This window comes from Oncorhynchus nerka, linkage group LG26 (assembly GCF_034236695.1).
Source record: "Oncorhynchus nerka isolate Pitt River linkage group LG26, Oner_Uvic_2.0, whole genome shotgun sequence".
NCBI lineage: Eukaryota > Metazoa > Chordata > Actinopteri > Salmoniformes > Salmonidae > Oncorhynchus > Oncorhynchus nerka.
The window spans coordinates 52,450,943-52,466,905 of NC_088421.1; the positions used below are offsets into that span (position 1 = coordinate 52,450,943).

General features: G+C 32.9%; 1 protein-coding gene across 1 annotated transcript in view; it reads right to left on the minus strand.

Moving 5' to 3' along the window:
• The window catches only part of card11 (caspase recruitment domain family, member 11), a 137,670-nt gene that overhangs the window by 105,302 nt on the left and 16,405 nt on the right, over positions 1-15,963 (minus strand).

The window sequence follows — 15,963 nt, forward strand, 5'->3', positions numbered from 1 at the left end:
AGAATGGTTATAGTAACAGATGATGGTTATAGTAACAGAATGGTTATAGTAACAGATGATGGTTATAGTAACAGAATGGTTATAGTGACAGATGGTGGTTATAGTAACAGATGGTGGTTATAGTAACAGATGGTGGTTATAGTAACAGATGGTGGTTATAGTAACAGATGATGGTTATAGTAACAGAATGGTTATAGTGACAGATGGTGGTTATAGTAACAGATGATGGTTATAGTAACAGAATGGTTATAGTAACAGATGATGGTTATAGTAACAGAATGGTTATAGTAACAGATGGTGGTTATAGTAACAGAATGGTTATAGTAACAGAATGGTTATAGTAACAGATGATGGTTATAGTAACAGATGATGGTTATAGTAACAGAATGGTTATAGTAACTCCTTCCGGAGACTCCTGAAACCCCACCTCTTTAAGGAATACCTAGGATAGGATAAAGTAATCCTTCTCACCCCCCCCCCTTAAAAGATTTAGATGCGCTATTGTAAAGTGGCTGTTCCACTGGATGTCATAAGGTGAATGCACCAATTTGTAAGTCGCTCTGGATAAGAGCGTCTGCTAAATGACTTAAATGTAAATGTAAATGATGGTTATAGTAACAGAATGGTTATAGTAACAGATGATGGTTATAGTAACAGAATGGTTATAGTAACATATGGTGGTTATAGTAACAGAATGGTTATAGTAACAGATGGTGGTTATAGTAACAGATGATGGTTATAGTAACAGAATGGTTATAGTAACAGATGGTGGTTATAGTAACATATGGTGGTTATAGTAACAGAATGGTTATAGTAACAGATGGTGGTTATAGTAACAGATGATGGTTATAGTAACAGAATGGTTATAGTAACAGATGGTATTTATAGTAACAGAATGGTTATAGTAACAGATGGTGGTTATAGTAACATATGGTGGTTATAGTAACAGAATGGTTATAGTAACAGATGGTGGTTATAGTAACATATGGTGGTTATAGTAACAGAATGGTTATAGTAACAGATGGTGGTTATAGTAACAGATGGTGGTTATAGTAACAGAATGGTTATAGTAACAGATTATGGTTATAGTAACAGATGATGGTTATAGTAACAGATGGTGGTTATAGTAACAGATGATGGTTATAGTAACAGAATGGTTATAGTAACAGATGGTATTTATAGTAACAGAATGGTTATAGTAACAGATGGTGGTTATAGTAACAGAATGGTTATAGTAACAGATGGTGGTTATAGTAACAGATGATGGTTATAGTAACAGATGATGGTTATAGTAACAGAATGGTTATAGTAACCGAATGGTTATAGTAACAGATGGTGGTTATAGTAACAGAATGGTTATAGTAACAGATGGTGGTTATAGTAACAGATGGTGGTTATAGTAACAGATGATGGTTATAGTAACAGATGATTGTTATAGTAACAGATGATGGTTATAGTAACAGATGATGGTTATAGTAACAGATGATGGTTATAGTAACAGATGATGGTTATAGTAACAGATGATGGTTATAGTAACAGATGGTGGTTATAGTAACAGAATGGTTATAGTAACAGATGGTGGTTATAGTAACAGAATGGTTATAGTAACAGATGGTAGTTATAGTAACAGAATGGTTATAGTAACAGATGATGGTTATAGTAACAGAATGGTTATAGTAACAGATGATGGTTATAGTAACAGAATGGTTATAGTGACAGATGGTGGTTATAGTAACAGATGGTGGTTATAGTAACAGATGGTGGTTATAGTAACAGATGATGGTTATAGTAACAGAATGGTTATAGTGACAGATGGTGGTTATAGTAACAGATGATGGTTATAGTAACAGATGTTGGTTATAGTAACAGAATGGTTATAGTAACAGATGATGGTTATAGTAACAGAATGGTTATAGTAACAGATGGTGGTTATAGTAACAGAATGGTTATAGTAACAGAATGGTTATAGTAACAGATGATGGTTATAGTAACAGATGATGGTTATAGTAACAGAATGGTTATAGTAACTCCTTCCGGAGACTCCTGAAACCCCACCTCTAAGGAATACCTAGGATAGGATAAAGTAATCCTTCTCACCCCCCCCCCCCTTAAAAGATTTAGATGCGCTATTGTAAAGTGGCTGTTCCACTGGATGTCATAAGGTGAATGCACCAATTTGTAAGTCGCTCTGGATAAGAGCGTCTGCTAAATGACTTAAATGTAAATGTAAATGATGGTTATAGTAACAGAATGGTTATAGTAACAGATGGTGGTTATAGTAACAGATGATGGTTATAGTAACAGATGGTGGTTATAGTAACAGATGGTGGTTATAGTAACAGATGGTGGTTATAGTAACAGAATGGTTATAGTAACAGAATGTTTATAGTAACAGATGATGATTATAGTAACAGAATGGTTATAGTAACAGATGATGGTTATTGTAACAGAATGGTTATAGTAACAGAATGGTTATAGTAACAGAATGGTTATAGTAACAGAATGGTTATAGTAACAGATGATGGTTATAGAAACAGATGATGGTTATAGTAACAGAATGGTTATAGTAACAGAATGGTTATAGTAACAGATGATGGTTATAGTAACAGATGATGGTTATAATAACAGATGATGGTTATAGTAACAGAATGGTTATAGTAACAGATGGTGGTTATAGTAACAGAATGGTTATAGTAACAGATGATGGTTATAGTAACAGATGATGGTTATAGTAACAGATGGTGGTTATAGTAACAGATGGTGGTTATAGTAACAGAATGGTTATAGTAACAGATGGTGGTTATAGTAACAGAATGGTTATAGTAACAGATGATGGTTATAGTAACAGATGGTAGTTATAGTAACAGATGGTGGTTATAGTAATAGAATGGTTATAGTAACAGAATGGTTATAGTAACAGATGGTGGTTATAGTAACAGAATGGTTATAGTAACAGATGGTGGTTATAGTAACAGATGGTGGTTATAGTAACAGATGATGGTTATAGTAACATATGGTGGTTATAGTAACAGATGGTGGTTATAGTAACAGAATGGTTATAGTAACAGATGGTGGTTATAGTAACAGATGGTGGTTATAGTAACAGATGGTGGTTATAGTAACAGAATGGTTATAGTAACAGATGTTGGTTATAGTAATAGAATGGTTATAGTAACATAATGGTTATAGTAACATAATGGTTATAGTTACAGATTATGGTCATAGTAACAGATGGTGGTTATAGTAACAGATGATGGTTATAGTAATAGAATGGTTATAGTAACATAATGGTTATAGTAACATAATGGTTATAGTAACAGATGATGGTTATAGTAACAGATGGTGGTTATAGTAACAGATGGTGGTTATAGTAACAGATGATGGTTATAGTAACAGAATGGTTATAGTAACAGAATGGTTATAGTAACAGAATGGTTATAGTAACAGATGGTGGTTATAGTAACAGATGGTGGTTATAGTAACAGATGATGGTTATAGTAACAGATGGTGGTTATAGTAACAGATGGTGGTTATAGTAACAGAATGGTTATAGTAACAGATGGTGGTTATAGTAACAGATGGTGGTTATAGTAACAGATGATGGTTATAGTGACAGATGGTGGTTATAGTAACAGATGATGGTTATAGTGACAGATGATGGTTATAGTAACAGAATGGTTATAGTAACAGAATGGTTATAGTAACAGATGGTGATTATAGTAACATAGTGGTTATAGTAACAGAATGGTTATAGTAACAGATTATGGTTATAGTAACAGAATGGTTATAGTAACAGATGATGGTTATAGTAACAGATGATGGTTATAATAACAGATGATGGTTATAGTAACAGAATGGTTATAGTAACAGATGGTGGTTATAGTAACAGAATGGTTATAGTAACAGATGATGGTTATAGTAACAGATGGTGGTTATAGTAACAGATGGTGGATATAGTAACAGAATGGTTATAGTAACAGATGGTGGTTATAGTAACAGAATGGTTATAGTAACAGATGATGGTTATAGTAACAGATGATGGTTATAGTAACAGATGGTGGTTATAGTAACATAATGGTTATAGTAACAGAATGGTTATAGTAACAGATGGTGATTATAGTAACATAGTGGTTATAGTAACAGAATGGTTATAGAAACAGATTATGGTTATAGTAACAGAATGGTTATAGTAACAGAATGGTTATAGTAACAGATGATGGTTATAGTAACAGAATGGTTATAGTAACAGAATGGTTATAGTAACAGATGATGGTTATAGTAACAGAATGGTTATAGTAACAGATGGTGGTTATAGTAACAGAATGGTTATAGTAACAGATGATGGTTATAGTAACAGAATGGTTATAGTAACAGATGATGGTTATAATAACAGATGATGGTTATAGTAACAGAATGGTTATAGTAACAGATGGTGGTTATAGTAACAGAATGGTTATAGTAACAGATGATGGTTATAGTAACAGATGATGGTTATAGTAACAGATGGTGGTTATAGTAACAGATGGTGGTTATAGTAACAGAATGGTTATAGTAACAGATGGTGGTTATAGTAACAGAATGGTTATAGTAACAGATGATGGTTATAGTAACAGATGGTAGTTATAGTAACAGATGGTGGTTATAGTAATAGAATGGTTATAGTAACAGAATGGTTATAGTAACAGATGGTGGTTATAGTAACATAATGGTTATAGTAACAGATGGTGGTTATAGTAACAGATGGTGGTTATAGTAACAGATGATGGTTATAGTAACATATGGTGGTTATAGTAACAGATGGTGGTTATAGTAACAGAATGGTTATAGTAACAGATGGTGGTTATAGTAACAGATGGTGGTTATAGTAACAGATGGTGGTTATAGTAACAGAATGGTTATAGTAACAGATGTTGGTTATAGTAATAGAATGGTTATAGTAACATAATGGTTATAGTAACATAATGGTTATAGTTACAGATGATGGTCATAGTAACAGATGGTGGTTATAGTAACAGATGATGGTTATAGTAATAGAATGGTTATAGTAACATAATGGTTATAGTAACATAATGGTTATAGTAACAGATGATGGTTATAGTAACAGATGGTGGTTATAGTAACAGATGGTGGTTATAGTAACAGATGATGGTTATAGTAATAGAATGGTTATAGTAACAGAATGGTTATAGTAACAGAATGGTTATAGTAACAGAATGGTCATAGTAACAGAATGGTTATAGTAACAGATGATGGTTATAGTAACAGATGATGGTTATAATAACAGATGATGGTTATAGTAACAGATGATGGTTATAATAACATATGGTGGTTATAGTAACAGAATGGTTATAGTAACAGAATGGTTATAATAACAGATGGTGGTTATAGTAACAGATGATGGTTATAATAACATATGGTGGTTATAGTAACAGAATGGTTATAGTAACAGATGGTGGTTATAGTAACAGATGATGGTTATAGTAACAGAATGGTTATAGTAACAGATGGTGGTTATAGTAACAGATGGTGGTTATAGTAACAGATGGTGGATATAGTAACAGAATGGTTATAGTAACAGATGTTGGTTATAGTAATAGAATGGTTATAGTAACATAATGGTTATAGTAACAGATGATGGTTATAGTAACAGAATGGTTATAGTAACAGATGATGGTTATAGTAATAGAATGGTTATAGTAACATAATGGTTATAGTAACAGATGGTGGTTATAGTAACAGATGGTGGTTATAGTAACAGATGGTGGTTATAGTAACAGATGATGGTTATAGTAACAGATGGTGGTTATAGTAACAGATGGTGGTTATAGTAACAGATGGTGGTTATAGTAACAGATGATGGTTATAGTAATAGAATGGTTATAGTAACAGAATGGTTATAGTAACAGAATGGTTATAGTAACAGATGATGGTTATAGTAACAGATGATGGTTATAATAACAGATGATGGTTATAGTAACAGAATGGTTATAGTAACAGAATGGTTATAGTAACAGGATGGTTAAAGTAACAGATGATGGTTATAGTAACAGATGATGGTTATAGTAACAGATGGTGGTTATAGTAACAGATGATGGTTATAGTAACAGAATGGTTATAGTAACAGATGATGGTTATAATAACAGATGATGGTTATAGTAACAGAATGGTTATAGTAACAGATGGTGGTTATAGTAACAGATGATGGTTATAGTAACAGAATGGTTATAGTAACAGATGGTGGTTATAGTAACAGATAATGGTTATAGTAACAGATGGTGGTTATAGTAACAGATGGTGGTTATAGGAACAGAATGGTTATAGTAACAGATGGTGGTTATAGTAACAGATAATGGTTATAGTAACAGATGGTGGTTATAGTAACAGATGATGGTTATAGTAACAGAATGGTTATAGTAACAGAATGGTTATAGTAACAGATGGTGGTTATAGTAACAGATGGTGGTTATAGTAACAGATAATGGTTATAGTAACAGATGGTGGTTATAGTAACAGATGATGGTTATAGTAACATAATGGTTATAGTAACAGATGATGGTTATAGTAACAGATGGTGGTTATAGTAACAGAATGGTTATAGTAACAGATGATGGTTATAGTAACAGAATGGTTATAGTAACAGATGATGGTTATAGTAACAGATGATGGTTATAGTAACAGATGGTGGTTATAGTAACAGATGGTGGTTATAGTAACAGAATGGTTATAGTAACAGATGGTGGTTATAGTAACAGATGGTGGTTATAGTAACAGATGATGGTTATAGTAACAGAATGGTTATAGTAACAGAATGGTTATAGTAACAGATGATGGTTATAGTAACAGATGGTGGTTATAGTAACAGATGGTGGTTATAGTAACAGAATGGTTATAGTAACAGAATGGTTATAGTAACAGATGGTGGTTATAGTAACAGAATGGTTATAGTAACAGATGATGGTTATAGTAACAGATGGTGGTTATAGTAACAGATGGTGGTTATAGTAACAGATGATGGTTATAGTAACAGATGGTGGTTATAGTAACAGATGGTGGTTATAGTAACAGAATGGTTATAGTAACAGATGGTGGTTATAGTAACAGATGGTGGTTATAGTAACAGATGGTGGTTATAGTAACAGATGATGGTTATAGTAACAGATGGTGGTTATAGTAACAGATGGTGGTTATAGTAACAGATGATGGTTATAGTAACAGATGGTGGTTATAGTAACAGATGGTGGTTATAGTAACAGAATGGTGGTTATAGTAACAGAATGGTTATAGTAACAGATGATGGTTATAGTAACAGAATGGTTATAGTAACAGAATGGTTATAGTAACAGATGGTGGTTATAGTAACAGATGATGGTTATAGTAACAGATGGTGGTTATAGTAACAGATGATGGTTATAGTAACAGATGATGGTTATAGTAACAGATGATGGTTATAGTAACAGATGATAGTAACAGATGGTTATAGTAACAGATGGTGGTTATAGTAACAGATGGTGGTTATAGTAACAGAATGGTTATAGTAACAGAATGGTTATAGTAACAGATGATGGTTATAGTGACAGATGGTGGTTATAGTAACAGATGGTGGTTATAGTAACAGATGGTGGTTATAGTAACAGAATGGTTATAGTAACAGATGATGGTTATAGTAACAGATGGTGGTTATAGTAACAGATGATGGTTATAGTGACAGATGGTGGTTATAGTAACAGATGGTGGTTATAGTAACAGATGATGGTTATAGTAACAGATGATGGTTATAGTAACAGAATGGTTATAGTAACAGAATGGTTATAGTAACAGATGATGGTTATAGTAACAGATGGTGGTTTATAGTAACAGATGGTGGTTATAGTAACAGATGATGGTTATAGTAACAGATGATAGTTATAGTAACAGATGATGGTTATAGTAACAGATGGTGGTTATAGTAACAGATGGTGGTTATAGTAACAGATGATGGTTATAGTAACAGATGGTGGTTATAGTAACAGATGGTGGTTATAGTAACAGATGATGGTTATAGTAACAGATGGTGGTTATAGTAACAGATGGTGGTTATAGTAACAGATGGTGGTTATAGTAACAGATGATGGTTATAGTAACAGATGATGGTTATAGTAACAGATGATGGTTATAGTAACAGATGGTGGTTATAGTAACAGAATGGTTATAGTAACAGATGATGGTTATAGTAACAGAATGGTTATAGTAACAGATGATGGTTATAGTAACAGATGATGGTTATAGTAACAGATGGTGGTTATAGTAACAGATGGTGGTTATAGTAACAGAATGGTTATAGTAACAGATGGTGGTTATAGTAACAGATGGTGGTTATAGTAACAGATGATGGTTATAGTAACAGAATGGTTATAGTAACAGAATGGTTATAGTAACAGATGATGGTTATAGTAACATATGGTGGTTATAGTAACAGATGGTGGTTATAGTAACAGATGGTGGTTATAGTAACAGAATGGTTATAGTAACAGATGGTGGTTATAGTAACAGATGGTGGTTATAGTAACAGATGGTGGTTATAGTAACAGATGATGGTTATAGTAACAGATGGTGGTTATAGTAACAGATGGTGGTTATAGTAACAGATGATGGTTATAGTAACAGATGATGGTTATAATAACAGATGATGGTTATAGTAACAGAATGGTTATAGTAACAGAATGGTCATAGTAACAGAATGGTTATAGTAACAGATGATGGTTATAGTAACAGATGATGGTTATAATAACAGATGATGGTTATAGTAACAGAATGGTTATAGTAACAGATGGTGGTTATAGTAACAGATGATGGTTATAGTAACATAATGGTTATAGTAACAGATGGTGGTTATAGTAACAGATGGTGGTTATAGTAACAGATGGTGGTTATAGTAACAGAATGGTTATAGTAACAGATGTTGGTTATAGTAATAGAATGGTTATAGTAATAGAATGGTTATAGTAACATAATGGTTATAGTAACAGATGGTGGTTATAGTAACAGATGATGGTTATAGTAACAGATGGTGGTTATAGTAACAGAATGGTTATAGTAACAGATGATGGTTATAGTAACAGAATGGTTATAGTAACAGATGATGGTTATAGTAACAGATGATGGTTATAGTAACAGATGATGGTTATAGTAACAGATGGTGGTTATAGTAACAGATGGTGGTTATAGTAACAGAATGGTTATAGTAACAGATGGTGGTTATAGTAACAGATGATGGTTATAGTAACAGATGATGGTTATAGTAACAGATGGTGGTTATAGTAACAGATGAATGGTTATAGTAACAGATGATGGTTATAGAATAGTAACAGATGGTGGTTATAGTAACAGATGGTGGTTATAGTAACAGAATGGTTATAGTAACAGAATGGTTATAGTAACAGATGGTGGTTATAGTAACAGAATGGTTATAGTAACAGATGATGGTTATAGTAACAGAATGGTTATAGTAACAGATGGTGGTTATAGTAACAGATGGTGGTTATAGTAACAGATGATGGTTATAGTAACAGATGGTGGTTATAGTAACAGATGGTGGTTATAGTAACAGAATGGTTATAGTAACAGATGGTGGTTATAGTAACAGATGGTGGTTATAGTAACAGATGGTTATAGTAACAGATTATAGTAACAGATGATGGTTATAGTAACAGATGGTGGTTATAGTAACAGATGGTGGTTATAGTAACAGATGATGGTTATAGTAACAGATGGTGGTTATAGTAACAGATGGTGGTTATAGTAACAGAATGGTGGTTATAGTAACAGAATGGTTATAGTAACAGATGATGGTTATAGTAACAGAATGGTTATAGTAACAGAATGGTTATAGTAACAGATGGTGGTTATAGTAACATAATGGTTATAGTAACAGATGATGGTTATAGTAACAGATGATGGTTATAGTAACAGAATGGTTATAGTAACAGATGATGGTTATAGTAACAGATGGTGGTTATAGTAACAGATGGTGGTTATAGTAACAGAATGGTTATAGTAACAGAATGGTTATAGTAACAGATGATGGTTATAGTGACAGATGGTGGTTATAGTAACAGATGGTGGTTATAGTAACAGATGGTGGTTATAGTAACAGAATGGTTATAGTAACAGATGATGGTTATAGTAACAGATGGTGGTTATAGTAACAGATGATGGTTATAGTGACAGATGGTGGTTATAGTAACAGATGGTGGTTATAGTAACAGATGATGGTTATAGTAACAGATGATAGTTATAGTAACAGAATGGTTATAGTAACAGAATGGTTATAGTAACAGATGATGGTTATAGTGACAGATGGTGGTTATAGTAACAGATAGTGTAACAGATGATTTATAGTAACAGATGATGGTTATAGTAACAGATGGTGGTTATAGTAACAGATGGTGGTTATAGTAACAGATGGTGGTTATAGTAACAGATGGTGGTATATAGTAACAGATGGTGGTTATAGTAACAGATGGTGGTTATAGTAACAGATGATGGTTATAGTAACAGATGGTGGTTATAGTAACAGATGGTGGTTATAGTAACAGATGGTGGTTATAGTAACAGATGATGGTTATAGTAACAGATGATGGTTATAGTAACAGATGGTGGTTATAGTAACAGATGGTGGTTATAGTAACAGAATGGTTATAGTAACAGATGGTGGTTATAGTAACAGATGGTGGTTATAGTAACAGATGGTGGTTATAGTAACAGATGATGGTTATAGTAACAGATGGTGGTTATAGTAACAGATGGTGGTTATAGTAACAGATGATGGTTATAGTAACAGATGATGGTTATAATAACAGATGATGGTTATAGTAACAGAATGGTTATAGTAACAGAATGGTTATAGTAACAGAATGGTCATAGTAACAGAATGGTTATAGTAACAGATGATGGTTATAGTAACAGATGATGGTTATAATAACAGATGATGGTTATAGTAACATAATGGTTATAGTAACAGATGGTGGTTATAGTAACAGATGATGGTTATAGTAACATAATGGTTATAGTAACAGATGGTGGTTATAGTAACAGATGGTGGTTATAGTAACAGATGGTGGTTATAGTAACAGAATGGTTATAGTAACAGATGTTGGTTATAGTAATAGAATGGTTATAGTAATAGAATGGTTATAGTAACATAATGGTTATAGTAACAGATGGTGGTTATAGTAACAGATGGTGGTTATAGTAACAGATGGTGGTTATAGTAACAGATGATGGTTATAGTAACAGATGGTGGTTATAGTAACAGATGGTGGTTATAGTAACAGATGGTGGTTATAGTAACAGATGATGGTTATAGTAATAGAATGGTTATAGTAACAGAATGGTTATAGTAACAGATGATGGTTATAGTAACAGATGATGGTTATAATAACAGATGATGGTTATAGTAACAGAATGGTTATAGTAACAGAATGGTTATAGTAACAGAATTGTTATAGTAACAGAATGGTTATAGTAACAGATGATGGTTATAGTAACAGATGATGGTTATAGTAACAGATGGTGGTTATAGTAACAGATTATAGTAACAGATGATGGTTATAGTAACAGATGATGGTTATAGTAACAGATGATGGTTATAGTAACAGATGATGGTTATAGTAACAGAATGGTTATAGTAACAGATGGTGGTTATAGTAACAGAATGGTTATAGTAACAGATGATGGTTATAGTAACAGATGGTGGTTATAGTAACAGATGGTGGTTATAGTAACAGATGATGGTTATAGTAACAGATGGTGGTTATAGTAACAGATGGTGGTTATAGTAACAGAATGGTTATAGTAACAGATGGTGGTTATAGTAACAGATGATGGTTATAGTAACAGATGATGGTTATAGTAACAGATGGTGGTTATAGTAACAGATGGTGGTTATAGTAACAGATGGTGGTTATAGTAACAGATGGTGTAACAGATTATAGTAACAGATGGTTATAGTAACAGAATGGTGGTTATAGTAACAGATGGTGGTTATAGTAACAGATGATGGTTATAGTAACAGAATGGTTATAGTAACAGAATGGTTATAGTAACAGATGGTGGTTATAGTAACAGAATGGTTATAGTAACAGATGATGGTTATAGTAACAGATGATGGATGATTATAGTAACAGAATGGTTATAGTAACAGATGATGGTTATAGTAACAGATGGGTGGTTATAGTAACAGATGGTGGTTATAGTAACAGAATGGTTATAGTAACAGAATGGTTATAGTAACAGATGATGGTTATAGTAACAGATGGTGGTTATAGTAACAGATGGTGGTTATAGTAACAGATGGTGGTTATAGTAACAGAATGGTTATAGTAACAGATGATGGTTATAGTAACAGATGGTGGTTATAGTAACAGATGATGGTTATAGTAACAGACAGATGGTGGTTATAGTAACAGATGGTGGTTATAGTAACAGATGATGGTTATAGTAACAGATGATGGTTATAGTAACAGAATGGTTATAGTAACAGAATGGTTATAGTAACAGATGATGGTTATAGTGACAGATGGTGGTTATAGTAACAGATGGTGGTTATAGTAACAGATGATGGTTATAGTAACAGATGATAGTTATAGTAACAGATGGTGGTTATAGTAACAGATGGTGGTTATAGTAACAGAATGGTTATAGTAACAGATGATGGTTATAGTAACAGATGGTGGTTATAGTAACAGATGGTGGTTATAGTAACAGATGATGGTTATAGTAACAGATGGTGGTTATAGTAACAGAATGGTTATAGTAACAGATGGTGGTTATAGTAACAGATGGTGGTTATAGTAACAGATGATGGTTATAGTAACAGATGGTGGTTATAGTAACAGATGGTGGTTATAGTAACAGAATGGTGGTTATAGTAACAGAATGGTTATAGTAACAGATGATGGTTATAGTAACAGAATGGTTATAGTAACAGATGGTGGTTATAGTAACAGATGATGGTTATAGTAACAGAATGGTTATAGTAACAGATGATGGTTATAGTAACAGATGATGGTTATAGTAACAGAATGGTTATAGTAACAGATGATGGTTATAGTAACAGATGGTGGTTATAGTAACAGATGGTGGTTATAGTAACAGAATGGTTATAGTAACAGAATGGTTATAGTAACAGATGATGGTTATAGTGACAGATGGTGGTTATAGTAACAGATGGTGGTTATAGTAACAGATGGTGGTTATAGTAACAGAATGGTTATAGTAACAGATGATGGTTATAGTAACAGATGGTGGTTATAGTAACAGATGATGGTTATAGTGACAGATGGTGGTTATAGTAACAGATGGTGGTTATAGTAACAGATGATGGTTATAGTAACAGATGATAGTTATAGTAACAGAATGGTTATAGTAACAGAATGGTTATAGTAACAGATGATGGTTATAGTGACAGATGGTGGTTATAGTAACAGATGGTGGTTATAGTAACAGATGATGGTTATAGTAACAGATGATAGTTATAGTAACAGATGGTGGTTATAGTAACAGATGGTGGTTATAGTAACAGAATGGTTATAGTAACAGATGATGGTTATAGTAACAGATGGTGGTTATAGTAACAGATGGTGGTTATAGTAACAGATGATGGTTATAGTAACAGATGGTGGTTATAGTAACAGATGGTGGTTATAGTAACAGATGGTGGTTATAGTAACAGATGATGGTTATAGTAACAGATGATGGTTATAGTAACAGATGGTGGTTATAGTAACAGATGGTGGTTATAGTAACAGAATGGTTATAGTAACAGATGGTGGTTATAGTAACAGATGGTGGTTATAGTAACAGATGGTAGTTATAGTAACAGATGATGGTTATAGTAACAGATGATGGTTATAGTAACAGAATGGTTATAGTAACAGATGATGGTTATAATAACAGATGATGGTTATAGTAACAGAATGGTTATAGTAACAGATGGTGGTTATAGTAACAGATGGTGGTTATAGTAACAGAATGGTTATAGTAACAGATGGTGGTTATAGTAACAGATAATGGTTATAGTAACAGATGGTGGTTATAGTAACAGATGGTGGTTATAGGAACAGAATGGTTATAGTAACAGATGGTGGTTATAGTAACAGATAATGGTTATAGTAACAGATGGTGGTTATAGTAACAGATGATGGTTATAGTAACAGAATGGTTATAGTAACAGAATGGTTATAGTAACAGATGGTGGTTATAGTAACAGATGGTGGTTATAGTAACAGATAATGGTTATAGTAACAGATGGTGGTTATAGTAACAGATGATGGTTATAGTAACATAATGGTTATAGTAACAGATGATGGTTATAGTAACAGATGGTGGTTATAGTAACAGAATGGTTATAGTAACAGATGATGGTTATAGTAACAGAATGGTTATAGTAACAGATGATGGTTATAGTAACAGATGATGGTTATAGTAACAGATGGTGGTTATAGTAACAGATGGTGGTTATAGTAACAGAATGGTTATAGTAACAGATGGTGGTTATAGTAACAGATGGTGGTTATAGTCACAGATGATGGTTATAGTAACAGAATGGTTATAGTAACAGAATGGTTATAGTAACAGATGGTGGTTATAGTAACAGATGGTGGTTATAGTAACAGATGGTGGTTATAGTAACAGAATGGTTATAGTAACAGAATGGTTATAGTAACAGATGGTGGTTATAGTAACAGAATGGTTATAGTAACAGATGATGGTTATAGTAACAGATGGTGGTTATAGTAACAGATGGTGGTTATAGTAACAGATGATGGTTATAGTAACAGATGGTGGTTATAGTAATAGATGGTGGTTATAGTAACAGAATGGTTATAGTAACAGATGGTGGTTATAGTAACAGATGGTGGTTATAGTAACAGATGGTGGTTATAGTAACAGATGATGGTTATAGTAACAGATGGTGGTTATAGTAACAGATGGTGGTTATAGTAACAGATGATGGTTATAGTAACAGATGGTGGTTATAGTAACAGATGGTGGTTATAGTAACAGAATGGTGGTTATAGTAACAGAATGGTTATAGTAACAGATGATGGTTATAGTAACAGATGGTGGTTATAGTAACAGAATGGTTATAGTAACAGATGGTGGTTATAGTAACATAATGGTTATAGTAACAGATGATGGTTATAGTAACAGAATGGTTATAGTAACAGATGATGGTTATAGTAACAGATGGTGGTTATAGTAACAGATGGTGGTTATAGTAACAGAATGGTTATAGTAACAGAATGGTTATAGTAACATAATGGTTATAGTAACAGATGATGGTTATATTGACAGATGGTGGTTATAGTAACAGATGGTGGTTATAGTAACAGATGGTGGTTATAGTAACAGAATGGTTATAGTAACAGATGATGGTTATAGTAACAGATGGTGGTTATAGTAACAGATGATGGTTATAGTGACAGATGGTGGTTATAGTAACAGATGGTGGTTATAGTAACAGATGATGGTTATAGTAACAGATGATAGTTATAGTAACAGATGGTGGTTATAGTAACAGATGGTGGTTATAGTAACAGAATGGTTATAGTAACAGATGATGGTTATAGTAACAGATGGTGGTTATAGTAACAGATGGTGGTTATAGTAACAGATGATGGTTATAGTAACAGATGGTGGTTATAGTAACAGATGGTGGTTATAGTAACAGATGTGGTTATAGTAACAGATGATGGTTATAGTAACAGATGATGGTTATAGTAACAGATGGTGGTTATAGTAACAGATGGTGGTTATAGTAACAGAATGGTTATAGTAACAGATGGTGGTTATAGTAACAGATGGTGGTTATAGTAACAGATGGTGGTTATAGTAACAGATGATGGTTATAGTAACAGATGGTGGTTATAGTAACAGATGGTGGTTATAGTAACAGATGATGGTTATAGTAACAGATGGTGG